Here is an 18408-nt window from a genome sequence, read left to right on the forward strand (position 1 = left end):
GTTGATGTTATAAGGTGGCACTGCCGGAGCTGTTGTAAGGAGGCACGGCTTGAGATGTTTTAAGGTGGCACTGCTGGAGATGTTGTAAGATGGCACTGCCGGAGCTGTTGTAAGGAGGCACTGCTGGATATGTTATAAGGTGGCACTGACGGAGCTGTTGTAAGGACGCACGGCTGTAGATGTTATAAGGAGGCACTGCCGGAGCTGTTGTAAGGAGGCACTGCTGGATATGTTGTAAGGTGGCACTGCCGGAGCAGTTGTAAGGAGGCACTGCTGGAAATGTTATAAGGTGGCACTGCCGGAGCTGTTGTCAGGAGGCACGGCTGGAGATGTTATAAGGTGGCACTGACGGAGCTGTTGTAAGGTGGCACTGCCGGAGCTGTTGTCAGGAGGCACGGCTGGAGATGTTTTAAGGTGGCACTGCCTGAGATGTTGTAATGTGGCCCTGATCGAGCTGTTGTAAGGTGGCATTGCTGGAGCTGTTGTAAGGAGGCACTGCTGGAGATGTTATAAGGTGGCACTGACGGAGCTGTTGTAAGGTGGCACTGCCGGAGCTGTTGTCAGGAGGCACGGCTGGAGATGTTTTAAGGTGGCACTGCTGGAGATGTTGTAATGTGGCACTGATCGAGCTGTTGTAAGGTGGCATTGCTGGAGCTGTTGTAAGGAGGCACTGCTGGAGATGTTATAAGGTGGCACTGACGGATATGTTGTAAGGTGGCACTGCCGGAGCTGTTGTCAGGAGGCACGGCTGGAGATGTTTTAAGGTGGCACTGATCGAGCTGTTGTAAGGTGGCATTGCCGGAGCTGTTGTAAGGATGCACTGCTGGAGATGTTATAAGGTGGCACTGCTGGAGCTGTTGTAAGGAGGCACAGCTGGACATGTTATAAGGTGGCACTGACGGAATTGTAAGGAGGCACGGCTGGACATGTTATAAGGTGGCACTGACGGAGTTTTTGTAAGGAGTCACTGCTGGATATGGTGTAAGGTGGCACTGACAGAGATGTTGTAAGGAGGCACTGCTGGAGATGTTATAAGGTGGCACTGCTGGAGCTGTTGTAAGGAGGCACAGCTGGACATGTTATAAGGTGGCACTGACGGAATTGTAAGGAGGCACGGCTGGACATGTTATAAGGTGGCACTGACGGAGTTTTTGTAAGGAGTCACTGCTGGATATGTGGTAAGGTGGCACTGATGGAGCTGTTGTAAGGTGGCATTGCTGGAGCTGTTGTAAGGAGGCTCTACAGGAGCTGTTGTAAGGACGCACGGCTGGAGATGTTGTAAGGTGGCACTGACGGAGATGTTGTAAGGAGGCACTGCTGGAATTGTTATAAGGTTGCACTGCCGGAGCTGTTGTAATGAGGCACTGCTGGAGCTGTTGTAAGGAGGCACGGCTGTTGATGTTATAAGGTGACACTGCCGGAGCTGTTGTAAGGAGTCACGGCTTGAGATGTTTTAAGGTGGCACTGCTGGAGCTGTTGTAAGATGGCACTGCCGGAGCTGTTGTAAGGAGGCACTGCTGGAGCTGTTGTAAGGAGGCACTGCCGGAGCTGTTGTCAGGAGGCACGGCTGTTGATGTTATAAGGTGGCACTGACTGAGATGTTGTAAGGAGGCACTGCTGGAGTTGTTGTAAGGTGGCACTGCCGGAGCTGTTGTAAGGAGGCACTGACGGATATGTTGTAAGGTGGCACTGACGGAGATGTTGTAAGGAGGCACTGCTGGAGATGTTATAAGGTGGCACTAACGGAGCTGTTGTAAGGTGGCACTGCCGGAGCTGTTGTAAGGAGGCACTGACGGATATGTTATAAGGTGGCACTGCCGGAGCTGTTGTAAGGAGGCACTGACGGATATGTTGTAAGGTGGCACTGCCGGAGCTGTTGTAAGGAGGCACTGCTGGAGATGTTATAAGGTGGCACTAACGGAGCTGTTGTAAGGTGGCACTGCCGGAGCTGTTGTAATGAGGCACTGCTGGAGCTGTTCTAAGGAGGCACTGCTGGAGATGTTATAAGGTGTCACTAACGGAGCTGTTGTAAGGTGGCACTGCCGGAGCTGTTGTAATGAGGTACTGCCGTAGCTGTTGTCAGGAAGCACGGCTGCTGATGTTATAAGGTGGCACTGCCGGAGCTGTTGTAAGGAGGCACGGCTTGAGATGTTTTAAGGTGGCACTGCTGGAGCTGTTGTAAGATGGCACTGCCGGAGCTGTTGTAAGGAGGCACTGCTGGATATGTTATAAGGTGGCACTGACGGAGATGTTGTAAGGAGGCACTGCTTGAGTTGTTGTAAGGTGGCACTGCCGGAGCTGTTGTAAAGAGGCACTGACGGAGCTGTTGTAAGGAGGCACTGCTGGAGATGTTATAAGGTGGCACTAACGGAGCTGTTGTAAGGTGGCACTGCCGGAGCTGTTGTAAGGAGGCACTGCTGGAGATGTTATAAGGTGGCACTAACGGAGCTGTTGTAAGGTGGCACTGCCGGAGCTGTTGTAATGAGGCACTGCTGGAGCTGTTGTCAGGAGGCACGGCTGTTGATGTTATAAGGTGGCACTGCTGGAGCTGTTGTAATGAGGCACTGCCGTAGCTGTTGTCAGGAGGCACGGCTGTTGATGTTATAAGGTGGCACTGCCGGAGCTGTTGTAAGGAGGCACGGCTTGAGATGTTTTAAGGTGGCACTGCTGGAGCTGTTGTAAGATGGCACTGCCGGAGCTGTTGTAAGGAGGCACTGCTGGATATGTTATAAGGTGGCACTGACGGAGATGTTGTAAGGAGGCACTGCTTGATTTGTTGTAAGGTGGCACTGCCGGAGCTGTTGTAAGGAGGCACTGACGGATATGTTGTAAGGTGGCACTGCCGGAGCTGTTGTAAGTAGGCACGGCTTGAGATGTTTTAAGGTGGCATTGCTGGAGCTGTTGTAAGATGGCACTGCCGGAGCTGTTGTAAGGAGGCACTGCTGGAGATGTTATAATGTGGCACTGACGGAGATGTTGTAAGGAGGCACTGCTGGAGTTGTTGTAAGGAGGCGCTGCCGGAGCTGTTGTAAGGAGGCACTGACGGATATGTTATAAGGTGGCACTGCCGGAGCTGTTGTAAGGAGGCACTGACGGATATGTTGTAAGGTGGCACTGACGGAGATGTTGTAAGGAGGCACTGCTGGAGATGTTATAAGGTGGCACTAACGGAGCTGTTGTAAGGTGGCACTGCCGGAGGTGTTGTAATGAGGCACTGCTGGAGCTGTTGTAAGGAGGCACTGCCGGAGCTGTTGTCAGGAGGCACGGCTGTTGATGTTATAAGGTGGCACTGCCGGAGCTGTTGTAAGGAGGCACGGCTTGAGATGTTTTAAGGTGGCACTGCTGGAGCTGTTGTAAGATGGCACTGCCGGAGCTGTTGTAAGGAGGCACTGCTGGATATGTTATAAGGTGGCACTGACGGAGATGTTGTAAGGAGGCACTGCTGGAGTTGTTGTAAGGAGGCACTGCCCGAGTTGTTTTAAGGAGGCACTGACGGATATGTTATAAGGTGGCACTGCCGGAGCTGTTGTAAGGAGGCACTGACGGACATGTTGTAAGGTGGCACTGCCGGAGCTGTTGTAAGGAGGCACTGCTGGAGATGTTATAAGGTGGCACTAACGGAGCTGTTGTAAGGTGGCACTGCCGGAGATGTTGTAATGAGGCACTGCTGGAGCTGTTGTAAGGAGGCACTGCCGGAGCTGTTGTCAGTAGGCACGGCTGTTTATGTTATAAGGTGGCACTGCCGGAGCTGTTGTAAGGAGGCACGGCTTGAGATGTTTTAAGGTGGTACTGCTGGAGCTGTTGTAAGATGGCACTGCCGGAGCTGTTGTAAGGAGGCACTGCTGGATATGTTATAAGGTGGCACTGACGGAGATGTTGTAAGGAGGAACTGCTGGAGTTGTTGTAAGGTGGCACTGCCGGAGCTGTTGTAAGGAGGCACTGACGGATATGTTGTAAGGTGGCACTGACGGAGATGTTGTAAGGAGGCACTGCTGGAGATGTTATAAGGTGGCACTAACGGAGCTGTTGTAAGGTGACACTGCCGGAGCTGTTGTAAGGAGGCACTGACGGATATGTTATAAGGTGGCACTGCCGGAGCTGTTGTAAGGAGGCACTGACGGATATGTTGTAAGGTGGCACTGCCGGAGCTGTTGTAAGGAGGCACTGCTGGAGATGTTATAAGGTGGCACTAACGGAGCTGTTGTAAGGAGGCACTGCTGGAGCTGTTGTAAGGAGGCACTGCTGGAGCTGTTGTAAGGAGGCACTGCTGGAGGTGTTGTAAGGTGGCACTGCCGGAGCTGTTGTAAGGAGGCACTGCTGGAGATGTTATAAGGTGGCACTAACGGAGCTGTTGTAAGGTGGCACTGCCGGAGCTGTTGTAATGAGGCACTGCTGGAGCTGTTGTAAGGAGGCACTGCCGGAGCTGTTGTCAGGAGGCACGGCTGTTGATGTTATAAGGTGGCACTGCCGGAGCTGTTGTAAGGAAGCACGGCTTGAGATGTTTTAAGGTGGCACTGCTGGAGCTGTTGTAAGATGGCACTGCCGGAGCTGTTGTAAGGAGGCACTGCTGGATATGTTATAAGGTGGCACTGACGGAGATGTTGTAAGGAGGAACTGCTAGAGTTGTTGTAAGGTGGCACTGCCGGAGCTGTTGTAAGGAGGCACTGACGGATATGTTGTAAGGTGGCACTGACGGAGATGTTGTAAGGAGGCACTGCTGGAGATGTTATAAGGTGGCACTAACGGAGCTGTTGTAAGGTGACACTGCCGGAGCTGTTGTAAGGAGGCACTGACGGATATGTTATAAGGTGGCACTGCCGGAGCTGTTGTAAGGAGGCACTGACGGATATGTTGTAAGGTGGCACTGCCGGAGCTGTTGTAAGGAGGCACTGCTGGAGATGTTATAATGTGGCACTAACGGAGCTGTTGTAAGGTGGCACTGCCGGAGCTGTTGTAATGAGGCACTGCTGGAGCTGTTGTAAGGAGGCACTGCCGGAGCTGTTGTCAGGAGGCACGGCTGTTGATGTTATAATGTGGCACTGCCGGAGCTGTTGTAAGGAGGCACGGCTTGAGATGTTTTAAGGTGGCACTGCTGGAGCTGTTGTAAGGATGCACTGCTGGAGATGTTATAAGGTGGCACTGCTGGAGCTGTTGTAAGGAGGCACAGCTGGACATGTTATAAGGTGGCACTGACGGAATTGTAAGGAGGCACGGCTGGACATGTTATAAGGTGGCACTGACGGAGTTGTTGTAAGGAGTCACTGCTGGATATGGTGTAAGGTGGCACTGACGGAGATGTTGTAAGGAGGCACTGCTGGATATGTGGTAAGGTGGCACTGATGGAGCTGTTGTAAGGTGGCATTGCTGGAGCTGTTGTAAGGAGGCTCTACTGGAGCTGTTGTAAGGACGCACGGCTGGAGATGTTGTAAGGTGGCACTGACGGAGATGTTGTAAGGAGGCACTGCTGGAATTGTTATAAGGTTGCACTGCCGGAGCTGTTGTAATGAGGCACTGCTGGAGCTGTTGTAAGGAGGCACGGCTGTTGATGTTATAAGGTGGCACTGCCGGAGCTGTTGTAAGGAGTCACGGCTTGAGATGTTTTAAGGTGGCACTGCTGGAGCTGTTGTAAGATGGCACTGCCGGAGCTGTTGTAAGGAGGCACTGCTGGAGCTGTTGTAAGGAGGCACTGCCGGAGCTGTTGTCAGGAGGCACGGCTGTTGATGTTATAAGGTGGCACTGACTGAGATGTTGTAAGGAGGCACTGCTGGAGTTGTTGTAAGGTGGCACTGCCGGAGCTGTTGTAAGGAGGCACTGACGGATATGTTGTAAGGTGGCACTGACGGAGATGTTGTAAGGAGGCACTGCTGGAGATGTTATAAGGTGGCACTAACGGAGCTGTTGTAAGGTGGCACTGCCGGAGCTGTTGTAAGGAGGCACTGACGGATATGTTATAAGGTGGCACTGCCGGAGCTGTTGTAAGGAGGCACTGACGGATATGTTGTAAGGTGGCACTGCCGGAGCTGTTGTAAGGAGGCACTGCTGGAGATGTTATAAGGTGGCACTAACGGAGTTGTTGTAAGGTGGAACTGCCGGAGCTGTTGTAATGAGGCACTGCTGGAGCTGTTGTAAGGAGGCACTGCTGGAGATGTTATAAGGTGGCACTAACGGAGCTGTTGTAAGGTGGCACTGCCGGAGCTGTTGTAATGAGGTACTGCCGTAGCTGTTGTCAGGAAGCACGGCTGCTGATGTTATAAGGTGGCACTGCCGGAGCTGTTGTAAGGAGGCACGGCTTGAGATGTTTTAAGGTGGCACTGCTGGAGCTGTTGTAAGATGGCACTGCCGGAGCTGTTGTAAGGAGGCACTGCTGGATATGTTATAAGGTGGCACTGACGGAGATGTTGTAAGGAGGCACTGCTTGAGTTGTTGTAAGGTGGCACTGCCGGAGCTGTTGTAAAGAGGCACTGACGGAGCTGTTGTAAGGAGGCACTGCTGGAGATGTTATAAGGTGGCACTAACGGAGCTGTTGTAAGGTGGCACTGCCGGAGCTGTTGTAAGGAGGCACTGCTGGAGATGTTATAAGGTGGCACTAACGGAGCTGTTGTAAGGTGGCACTGCCGGAGCTGTTGTAATGAGGCACGGCTGTTGATGTTATAAGGTGGCACTGCTGGAGCTGTTGTAATGAGGCACTGCCGTAGCTGTTGTCAGGAGGCACGGCTGTTGATGTTATAAGGTGGCACTGCCGGAGCTGTTGTAAGGAGGCACGGCTTGAGATGTTTTAAGGTGGCACTGCTGGAGCTGTTGTAAGATGGCACTGCCGGAGCTGTTGTAAGGAGGCACTGCTGGATATGTTATAAGGTGGCACTGACGGAGATGTTGTAAGGAGGCACTGCTTGATTTGTTGTAAGGTGGCACTGCCGGAGCTGTTGTAAGGAGGCACTGACGGATATGTTGTAAGGTGGCACTGCCGGAGCTGTTGTAAGTAGGCACGGCTTGAGATGTTTTAAGGTGGCATTGCTGGAGCTGTTGTAAGATGGCACTGCCGGAGCTGTTGTTAGGAGGCACTGCTGGAGATGTTATAATGTGGCACTGACGGAGATGTTGTAAGGAGGCACTGCCGGAGCTGTTGTAAGGAGGCACTGACGGATATGTTGTAAGGTGGCACTGACGGAGATGTTGTAAGGAGGCACTGCTGGAGATGTTATAAGGTGGCACTAACGGAGCTGTTGTAAGGTGGCACTGCCGGAGGTGTTGTAATGAGGCACTGCTGGAGCTGTTGTAAGGAGGCACTGCCGGAGCTGTTGTCAGGAGGCACGGCTGTTGATGTTATAAGGTGGCACTGCCGGAGCTGTTGTAAGGAGGCACGGCTTGAGATGTTTTAAGGTGGCACTGCTGGAGCTGTTGTAAGATGGCACTGCCGGAGCTGTTGTAAGGAGGCACTGCTGGATATGTTATAAGGTGGCACTGACGGAGATGTTGTAAGGAGGCACTGCTGGAGTTGTTGTAAGGAGGCACTGCCCGAGTTGTTTTAAGGAGGCACTGACGGATATGTTATAAGGTGGCACTGCCGGAGCTGTTGTAAGGAGGCACTGACGGACATGTTGTATGGTGGCACTGCCGGAGCTGTTGTAAGGAGGCACTGCTGGAGATGTTATAAGGTGGCACTAACGGAGCTGTTGTAAGGAGGCACTGACGGATATGTTGTAAGGTGGCACTGCCGGAGCTGTTGTAAGGAGGCACTGCTGGAGATGTTATAAGGTGGCACAGACGGAGCTGTTGTAAGGTGGCACTGCCGGAGCTGTTGTAAGGAGGCACTGCTGGAGATGTTATAAGGTGGCACAGACGGAGCTGTTGTAAGGTGGCACTGCCGGAGCTGTTGTAAGGAGGCACTCCTGGAGATGTTATAAGGTGGCACTAACGGAGCTGTTGTAAGGAGGCACTGCCGGAGCTGCTGTCAGGAGGCACGGCTGTTGATGTTATAAGGTGGCACTGCCGGAGGTGTTGTAAGGAGGCACGGCTTGAGATGTTTTAAGGTGGCACTGCTGGAGCTGTTGTAAGATGGCACTGCCGGAGCTGTTGTAAGGAGGCACTGCTGGATATGTTATAAGGTGGCACTGCCGGAGCTGTTGTAAGGAGGCACTGCTGGAGATGTTATAAGGTGGCACAGACGGAGCTGTTGTAAGGTGGCACTGCCGGAGCTGTTGTAAGGAGGCACTGCTGGAGATGTTATAAGGTGGCACAGACGGAGCTGTTGTAAGGTGGCACTGCCGGAGCTGTTGTAAGGAGGCACTGCTGGAGATGTTATAAGGTGGCACTAACGGAGCTGTTGTAAGGAGGCACTGCCGGAGCTGCTGTCAGGAGGCACGGCTGTTGATGTTATAAGGTGGCACTGCCGGAGGTGTTGTAAGGAGGCACGGCTTGAGATGTTTTAAGGTGGCACAGACGGAGCTGTTGTAAGGTGGCACTGCCGGAGCTGTTGTAAGGAGGCACTGCTGGAGTTGTTGTAAGGTGGCACTGCCAGAGCAGTTGTAAGGAGGCACTGACGGACCTGTTGTAATATGACACTGCTGGAGCTTTTGTAATTTAGCACTGCAGGAGCTGTTGTCACATGGCACTGCCGGAACTGTTGTAAGGAGTTACTGCCGGAGCTGCTGTAAGGAGACACTTCCGGAACTGTTATGTGTTTGCACAGCTGGACCTGTTGGAAGGATGCACTGCCAGAACTGTTATAAGGTGGCACTTCTAGAGCTGTTGTAACATGGCACTTCTGAAGCAGTTGCTAGTGTGCACTGACGAAGCTGTTGTAAGGAGGCACTACTTAATCTTTTGTAAGGAGGTACTGACGGATCTCATGTAAGGAGGCACTTCCAGAACTGCTGTAAGGACGCACTGCTGGAGATCTTGTAAGGCAGCACTGCTGGAGCAGTTGTAAGGAGGCTATGCCGTAGCTGTTTTTAGGAGGCACTGAAGGAGCAGCTAATAGGAGGCTCTGCCGGAGCTGTTGTAAGGTGGCACTGCTGGAGTTGTTCTTCGGATGCACTGCAGGAGCTGTTGTAAGGAGCACTGCTGGAGCAATTGTAAGTTGGCATTTCCGGAGCTGCTGTAACATGGCAACGATGGAACTGTTGTAAGGAGGGACTGCCGGAGCTGTTGTAAGGACACACTTCTGTAGCTAACGTAACTGCCAGAACTGTTGCAAGATGGAATTTCTGAAGATGAAGTAAGGAGACACTGCTGGAGCTGTTTTAACGGGGCACTGCCGGAGTTGTTTAAGGTGGCACTGATGGAACTGTTATAATGTGGCACTGCCAGAACTGTTACAAGGAAGCACTGCTGCAGCTGTTGTCAGGAGGCACTGCTGGAACTGTTGAATGGAGGCACTGCCAGAGCTGTGGGAAGGAGGCACTGTTGAAGCTGTTCTAAGCTGGCACTGCTGGAGCCGTTGTAAGGAGGAATTTCGGAAGCTGATGTAAGGAGGCACTGCAGGAGTCAATTTAACGTAGGGCTCCCGGAGTTGTTATAAGGTGGCACTGATGGAACTGTTGTAAGTTGGCACTGCCGGAGCTGTTGTAAGGAGGCACTGTTGGATATGTTACAAGGTGGCACTGACGGAGATGTTGTAAGGAGGCATTGCTGGAGTTGTTGTAAGGTGGCACTGCTGGAGTTATTGAATGGAGGTTCTGCAGGAGCTGCTTTAACGTGGCACTGATGGAACAGTTGTAAGTTGGGACTGCCGGAGCTGTTGTAAAGTGGCACTGCCCGTAGATGTTGTAAGAAGGAATTTCGGAAGCTGATGAAAGGAGGTACTGCAAGAGTTGATTTAACATAGCTCTCCTGGAGTTGTTGTAAGGTGGCACTGCTTGAACTGTTGTAAGTTGGCACTGCCGGAGCTGTTGTAATGTAGCACTGCCGGAGCTGTTGTAAGAAGGAATTTCTGAAGATGAAGTCATGAGGCACTGCATGAGTTGATTTAACGTGGTCCTCCCAGAGTAGTTGTAAGGTGGCACTACTGCAGCTGTTGTAAGGAGGCAGTGCTGGAACTGTTGAAAGGAGGCACTGATGTAGCTGTGGGAAGGAGGCATGTTGAAGCTGTTCTAAGCTAGCACGGCCGGAGCCATTGTAAGGAGGCACTTCTGGAGCTAATGTAACGTGGCACTGATGGAACTGTTGTAAGTTGGCACTGCAGGAGCAGTTGTAATGAGGCACTGCTGGAGCTGTTGTAAGAAGGAATTTCTGAAGATGATGTAAGGAGGCACTGCAGGAGCTCTTTTAACGTGGCGTTGCCGGATTTGCTGTAAGGTAGCACTGCTGGATCTGTTGTAAGGAGGCACTGCTGGAGATGTTGTATGGAGGCACTGAAGGAGCTGTTTTAAGGGGGCACTGCTAGAGCTGTTTTAAGGTGGCACTGACGGAGCTGTTGTAACGAGGAATTGCCGGAGCTGTTGTAAGGATGCACTGCTGGTGATGTTGTAAGGTGGAACTGACTTAGCTGTTGTAAGGAGGCACTGCTGGTGATATTATAAGGTGGCACTGCCGGAGCTGTTGTAAGGAGGCACTGCTGGTGATATTATAAGGTGGCGCTGCCGGAGCTGTTGTAAGGAGGCACTGCTGGTGATATTATAAGGTGGCGCTGCCGGAGCTGTTGTAAGGAGGCACTGCTGGTGATATTATAAGGTGGCGCTGCCGGAGCTGTTGTAAGGAGGCACTGCTGGTGATATTATAAGGTGGCACTGCCGGAGCTGTTGTAAGGAGGCACTGCTGGTGATATTATAAGGTGGCACTGCCGGGGCTGTTGTAAGGAGGCACTGCTGGTGATATTATAAGGTGGCACTGCCGGAGCTGTTGTAAGGAGGCACTGCTGGTGATATTATAAGGTGGCACTGCCGGAGCTGTTGTAAGGTGGCACTGACGGAGTTGTTATAAGGTGGCACTGACGGAGCTGTTGTAAGGTGGCACTGCCGGAGCTGTTGTAAGGAGGCATTGCTGGAGCTGTTGTAAGGAGGCACTGCTGGAGATGTTATAAGTTGGCACTGCTGGAGATGTTGTAAGGAGGCACTGCCGGAGCTGTTGTAAGGAGGCACTGCTGGAGCTGTTGTAAGGAGGCACTGCCGGAGCTGTTGTAAGGAGGCACTGCTGGAGATGTTATAAGGTGGCACTGGTGGAGCTGTTGTAAGGAGACACTGCTGGAGATGTTATAAGGTGGCACTGCCGGAGATGTTATAAGGTGGCACTGCCGGAGATGTTATAAGGTGGCACTGACGGAGCTGTTGTAAGGAAGCACTGCTGGAGATGTTATAAGGTGGCACTGACGGAGCTGTTGTAAGGAGGCACTGCTGGAGATGTTATAAGGTGGCACTGACGGAGCTGTTGTAAGGAGGCACTGCTGGAGCTGTTGTAAGGAGGCACTGCTGGAGATGTTGTAAGGAGGCACTGCCGGAGCTGTTGTAAGGAGGCACTGCTGGAGCTGTTGTAAGGAGGCACTGCCGGAGCTGTTGTAAGCAGGCACTGCTGGAGATGTTATAAGGTGGCACTGCTGGAGCTGTTGTAAGGAGGCACTGCTGGAGATGTTATAAGGTGGCACTGCCGGAGATGTTATAAGGTGGCACTGCCGGAGATGTTATAAGGTGGCACTGACGGAGCTGTTGTAAGTAGGCACTTCTGGTGATATTATAAGGTGGCACTGCCGGAGCTGTTGTAAGGTGGCACTGACAGAGCAGTTGTAAGGAGGCACTGCTGGAGATGTTGTAATGTGGCACTGATCGAGCTGTTGTAAGGTGGTACTGCTGGAGTGTTGTAAGGAAGCACTGCCGGAGCTGTTGTAAGGAGGCACTGCTGGAACCGTTGTAACATGGCACTGTTGGAGCTGTTTTAATGTGGCACTGCCAGAGCTGTTTAAGGAGGAACTGATCGAACTGTTGTAACATGGCACTGACGGAGCTGTTGTAAGGTGGAACTGATGGATCTGTGGCACTGCAGGAGCTGTTGTAATGTTGCACAGCCAGAACAGATAAATGAGGCACTGCTGGAGCAGTTGTAAGGGGGCATTGACGGAGCTTTTGTAAGGTGTCTCTGTCAGAGTTGTTGTAAGAAGGCATTTCTTGAACTGTTGTCAGGAGGCACTGCCTGAGCTGTTTTGACGTGGCTCTGCTGGAGTTGTTGTAAGGTGGAACTGATGGTTCTGTTGTAGCGTGGCACTGCAGGAACTGTTGTAAGGTAACACTGCTGGAGCTTTTGTAAGTTATCTCTGCCGGAACAGTTGTAACGTGGCACTGATGGAACTGTTGTAAGGTGGCATTTGCTGAGCTGTTACAAGGTGGCACTGCCGGAGCATTGTAAGCTGGCTCTGCCGGAGCTTTTGTAAGGAGGCACTGCCGGAGCAGTTGTAAGAAATCATTTCTGGAGCTGATGTCAGGAGGCACTGAATGAGCTGTTTTGACGTGGCTCTTCCGGATTGTTGTAAGGTGGAACTGATGAATCTGTGGCACTGCTGGAATTGGTGTAAGGAGGCACTGCTGGAGCAGTTGTAAGGTGGTACTATCGTATCTGTTGTAGGGAGGCACTGCCAGAGATATTGCAAGGAGTCACTGCTCGAACCGTAGTAATGAGGCAGCGCCGGAACTATTTCATGGTGTTACTACTGGAGCTGTTGTAACGTGGCCCTGATGGAGCTGTTGTAAGAAGGCACTGACAGAGCTGTTGTAATGTGGCACTCCTGGAACTGCTATAATGTGGCACTGTTGGAACAGGTGTAACGTGGCATTGCCTGAGCTGTTGTAAGGAGGCACTGTTGGAAATGTTGTAAGGAGGAACTGGTGGAGCTGTTGTAAAGTTACACTGCCGGAGCTTTGGTAAAGTGTCAGTGCGTGAGCTGTAATAAGGTGGCACTGCCGGAGCTGTTGTAAGGAGGCACTTCCGGAGCAGTTGTAATGTGGTACTGCCGGCACTGTAGTATGGAGGCACTGCAGGAGCTGTTTTAATGTGGCACTGCCGGAGCTGTTGTAAGGTGGCACTTCCGGGGGTGTTGAAACATGGCACTTCCGGAGCTGTTGCAAGGAGGCACTGCTGGAGATGTTGTAAGGTGGCACTGCCGGAGCTGTTGTAAGGAGGCACTTCCGGAGCAGTTGTAATGTGGTACTGCCGGCACTGTAGTATGGAGGCACTGCAGGAGCTGTTTTAATGTGGCACTGCCGGAGCTGTTGTAAGGTGGCACTTCCGGGGGTGTTGAAACATGGCACGTCCGGAGCTGTTGCAAGGAGGCACTGCTGGAGATGTTGTAAGGTGGCACTGCCGGAGCTGTTGTAAGGAGGCACTGCTGGAGGTATTTAAACATGGCACTGCTGGAGCTGTAGTAAAGGGGCACTGCCGGAGCTTTTGTAAGGAGACACTGCTGGAGCAGTTTTAACATGGCATTGTTGGAACTGTTATAAGCTGGCACTGATTGAACAATTGTAAAGTGGCACTGCCAGAGCAGTGGTAAGTTGGCACTGCCTGATATACAGTAACTTGTGACGACCGGAGCTGTTGTACGGAGGTACTGCTGGAGCTGTTGTAAGGTGGTACTTCTGGGATTGTTGTATGGAGGCACTGCAGGAGCTGTTTTAATGTGGCCCTGCTGAGGCACTTCTGGAGCAATTTTAACATGGCTCTGCAGGAACTGTTATAAGGTGCCACTGATCAAACAGTTGTAAGGTGGCACTGCCGGTGCTGTTATAAGATGGTACTGGTGGAGCTGTTATAAGGGGGAACAGCTGGAAATGTTGTAAAGTAGCAATGCTGGAGCTGTTGTAAGGAGGCACTGCCGGAGCTGTTTCAAGGAGGCACTGTCGTAGTTGTAAAAGGTGGCACTGCCAGAGCTGTTGTAAGGTGGCACCTCTGGATGTATTTAAACATGGCACTGCCCGAGCCATTTGTAAGGGGGCACCGCTGGAGCTGATGTAAGGGGGCACTGCCGGAGCTGTTGTAAGGGGGAACTGCCGGAGCTGTTGTAAGGAGGCATTGCCGGAGATATTGAAATGAGGCACTGCTGGAACCGTTGTAATGAGGCAGTGCCGGAACTATTTTAAGGTGTTACTGCTGAAGCTGTTGTAAGGGGGCACTGCCGGAGCTGTTGTAAGGTTGCATGCCGGAGCTGTTGTAAGGAGGAACTGGTGGAGCTGTTGTAAGATGGCACTGCTGGGGCTGTTGTAAAGTTACACTGCCGGAGCTTTGGTAAAGTGTCAGTGCGTGAGCTGTAATAAGGTGGCACTGCCGGAGCTGTTGTAAGGAGGCACTTCCGGAGCAGTTGTAATGTGGTACTGCCGGCACTGTAGTATGGAGGCACTGCAGGAGCTGTTTTAATGTGGCACTGCCGGAGCTGTTGTAAGGTGGCACTTCCGGGGGTGTTGAAACATGGCACTTCCGGAGCTGTTGCAAGGAGGCACTGCTGGAGATGTTGTAAGGTGGCACTGCCGGAGCTGTTGTAAGGAGGCACTTCCGGAGCAGTTGTAATGTGGTACTGCCGGCACTGTAGTATGGAGGCACTGCAGGAGCTGTTTTAATGTGGCACTGCCGGAGCTGTTGTAAGGTGGCACTTCCGGGGGTGTTGAAACATGGCACGTCCGGAGCTGTTGCAAGGAGGCACTGCTGGAGATGTTGTAAGGTGGCACTGCCGGAGCTGTTGTAAGGAGGCACTGCTGGAGGTATTTAAACATGGCACTGCTGGAGCTGTAGTAAAGGGGCACTGCCGGAGCTTTTGTAAGGAGACACTGCTGGAGCAGTTTTAACATGGCATTGTTGGAACTGTTATAAGCTGGCACTGATTGAACAATTGTAAAGTGGCACTGCCAGAGCAGTGGTAAGTTGGCACTGCCTGATATACAGTAACTTGTGACGACCGGAGCTGTTGTACGGAGGTACTGCTGGAGCTGTTGTAAGGTGGTACTTCTGGGATTGTTGTATGGAGGCACTGCAGGAGCTGTTTTAATGTGGCCCTGCTGAGGCACTTCTGGAGCAATTTTAACATGGCTCTGCAGGAACTGTTATAAGGTGCCACTGATCAAACAGTTGTAAGGTGGCACTGCCGGTGCTGTTATAAGATGGTACTGGTGGAGCTGTTATAAGGGGGAACAGCTGGAAATGTTGTAAAGTAGCAATGCTGGAGCTGTTGTAAGGAGGCACTGCCGGAGCTGTTTCAAGGAGGCACTGTCGTAGTTGTAAAAGGTGGCACTGCCAGAGCTGTTGTAAGGTGGCACCTCTGGATGTATTTAAACATGGCACTGCCCGAGCCATTTGTAAGGGGGCACCGCTGGAGCTGATGTAAGGGGGCACTGCCGGAGCTGTTGTAAGGGGGAACTGCCGGAGCTGTTGTAAGGAGGCATTGCCGGAGATATTGAAATGAGGCACTGCTGGAACCGTTGTAATGAGGCAGTGCCGGAACTATTTTAAGGTGTTACTGCTGAAGCTGTTGTAAGGGGGCACTGCCGGAGCTGTTGTAAGGTTGCATGCCGGAGCTGTTGTAAGGAGGAACTGGTGGAGCTGTTGTAAGATGGCACTGCTGGGGCTGTTGTAAAGTTACACTGCCGGAGCTTTGGTAAAGTGTCAGTGCGTGAGCTGTAATAAGGTGGCACTACCGGAGCTGTTGTAAGGAGGCACTTCCGGAGCAGTTGTAATGTGGTACTGCCGGCACTGTAGTATGGAGGCACTGCAGGAGCTGTTTTAATGTGGCACTGCCGGAGCTGTTGTAAGGTGGCACTTCCGGGGGTGTTGAAACATGGCACTTCCGGAGCTGTTGCAAGGAGGCACTGCTGGAGATGTTGTATGGAGGCACTGAAGGAGCTGTTTTAAGGGGGCACTGCTAGAGCTGTTTTAAGGTGGCACTGACGGAGCTGTTGTAACGAGGAATTGCCGGAGCTGTTGTAAGGAGGCACTGCTGGTGATGTTGTAAGGTGGCACTGCCTTAGCTGTTCTAAGGAGGCACTGCTGGTGATATTATAAGGTGGCACTGCCGGAGCTGTTGTAAGGAGGCACTGCTGGTGATATTATAAGGTGGCACTGCCGGAGCTGTTGTAAGGAGGCACTGACGGAGTTGTTATAAGGTGGCACTGACTGAGCTGTTGTAAGGAGGCACTGCTGGAGATGTTATAAGGTGGCACTGCCGGAGATGTTATAAGGTGGCACTGCCGGAGATGTTATAAGGTGGCACTGACGGAGCTGTTGTAAGGAGGCACTGCTGGAGATGTTATAAGGTGGCACTGACGGACTGTTGTAAGGAGGCACTGCTGGAGATGTTATAAGGTGGCACTGACGGACTGTTGTAAGGAGGCACTGCCGGAGATGTTATAAGGTGGCACTGCCAGAGCTGTTGTAAGGAGGCACTGCTGGAGCTGTTGTAAGGAGGCACTGCTGGAGCTGTTGTAAGGAGGCACTGCCGGAGCTGTTGTAAGGAGGCACTGCTGGAGCTGTTGTAAGGAGGCACTGCTGGAGCTGTTGTAAGGAGGCACTGCTGGAGCTGTTGTAAGGAGGCACTGCCGGAGCTGTTGTAAGGAGGCACTGCTGGAGATGTTATAAGGTGGCACTGCTGGAGCTGTTGTAAGGAGGCACTGCTGGAGATGTTATAAGGTGGCACTGCCGGAGATGTTATAAGGTGGCACTGCCGGAGATGTTATAAGGTGGCACTGACGGAGCTGTTGTAAGGAGGCACTTCTGGTGATATTATAAGGTGGCACTGCCAGAGCTGTTGTAAGGTGGCACTGACAGAGCAGTTGTAAGGAGGCACTGCTGGAGATGTTGTAATGTGGCACTGATCGAGCTGTTGTAAGGTGGTACTGCTGGAGTGTTGTAAGGAAGCACTGCCGGAGCTGTTGTAACATGGCACTGTTGGAGCTGTTTTAATGTGGCACTGCCAGAGCTGTTTAAGGAGGAACTGATCGAACTGTTGTAACATGGCACTGACGGAGCTGTTGTAAGGTGGAACTGATGGATCTGTGGCACTGCTGGAACTTTTGTAAGGTGGCACTTCCGGGGGTGTTGAAACATGGCACTTCCGGAGCTGTTGCAAGGAGGCACTGCTGGAGATGTTGTAAGGAGGCACTGCTGGAGCAATTGTAAATTGGCACTGACGGAGCTGTTGTAACGTGGCACTGATTGAACTGTTGTAAGTTGCATTCCCTGAGCTGTTGTAAGGAGGCACTGCTGGTGATATTATAAGGAGGCAATGCCGGAGCTGTTGTAAGAAGGCATTTTTGGTGCTGATGTCAGGAGACACTGCCTGAGCTGTTTGAAGTGGCTCTGCCGAAGTTGTTGTGAGGTGGAACTGATGGATCTGTGGCACTGCAGGAGCTGTTGTAATGTTGCACAGCCAGAACAGATAAATGAGGCACTGCTGGAGCAGTTTTAAGGGGGCATTGACGGAGCTTTTGTAAGGTGGCTCTGTCAGAGTTGTTGTAAGAAGGCATTTCTTGAACTGTTGTCAGGAGGCACTGCCTGAGCTGTTTTGACGTGGCTCTGCTGGAGTTGTTGTAAGGTGGAACTGATGGTTCTGTTGTAGTGTGGCACTGCAGGAACTGTTGTAAGGTAACACTGCTGGAGCTTTTGTAAGTTATCTCTGCCGGAACAGTTGTAACGTGGCACTGATGGAACTGTCGTAAGGTGGCACTGATGGAACTGTTGTAAGGTGGCATTCGCTGAGCTGTTACAAGGTGGCACTGCCGGAGCATTGTAAGCTGGCTCTGCCGGAGCTTTTGTAAGGAGGCACTGCCGGAGCAGTTGTAAGAAATCATTTCTGGAGCTGATGTCAGGAGGCACTGAATGAGCTGTTTTGACGTGGCTCTTCCGGATTGTTGTAAGGTGGAACTGATGAATCTGTGGCACTGCTGGAATTGGTGTAAGGAGGCACTGCTGGAGCAGTTGTAAGGTGGTACTATCGTATCTGTTGTAGGGAGGCACTGCCAGAGATATTGCAAGGAGTCACTGCTCGAACCGTAGTAATGAGGCAGCGCCGGAACTATTTCATGGTGTTACTACTGGAGCTGTTGTAACGTGGCCCTGATGGAGCTGTTGTAAGAAGGCACTGACAGAGCTGTTGTAATGTGGCACTCCTGGAACTGCTATAATGTGGCACTGTTGGAACAGGTGTAACGTGGCATTGCCTGAGCTGTTGTAAGGAGGCACTGTTGGAAATGTTGTAAGGAGGAACTGGTGGAGCTGTTGTAAAGTTACACTGCCGGAGCTTTGGTAAAGTGTCAGTGCGTGAGCTGTAATAAGGTGGCACTGCCGGAGCTGTTGTAAGGAGGCACTTCCGGAGCAGTTGTAATGTGGTACTGCCGGCACTGTAGTATGGAGGCACTGCAGGAGCTGTTTTAATGTGGCACTGCCGGAGCTGTTGTAAGGTGGCACTTCCGGGGGTGTTGAAACATGGCACTTCCGGAGCTGTTG

The 18408-nt window shown here is 51.9% G+C and overlaps 1 long non-coding RNA gene across 1 annotated transcript in view; it reads left to right on the forward strand.

The window, feature by feature from the left end:
* Nucleotides 1-8663: 8663 nt before the first annotated feature.
* LOC138742555 (uncharacterized) overlaps nucleotides 8664-18408 on the forward strand; it is a 57943-nt gene continuing 48198 nt past the window's right edge. The window contains exon 1 of the long non-coding RNA XR_011344259.1: nucleotides 8664-8730. This is a non-coding gene — a long non-coding RNA (uncharacterized lncRNA). The remainder of the gene's footprint in view (nucleotides 8731-18408) is intronic.

This window comes from Narcine bancroftii, chromosome 1 (assembly GCF_036971445.1).
Source record: "Narcine bancroftii isolate sNarBan1 chromosome 1, sNarBan1.hap1, whole genome shotgun sequence".
NCBI lineage: Eukaryota > Metazoa > Chordata > Chondrichthyes > Torpediniformes > Narcinidae > Narcine > Narcine bancroftii.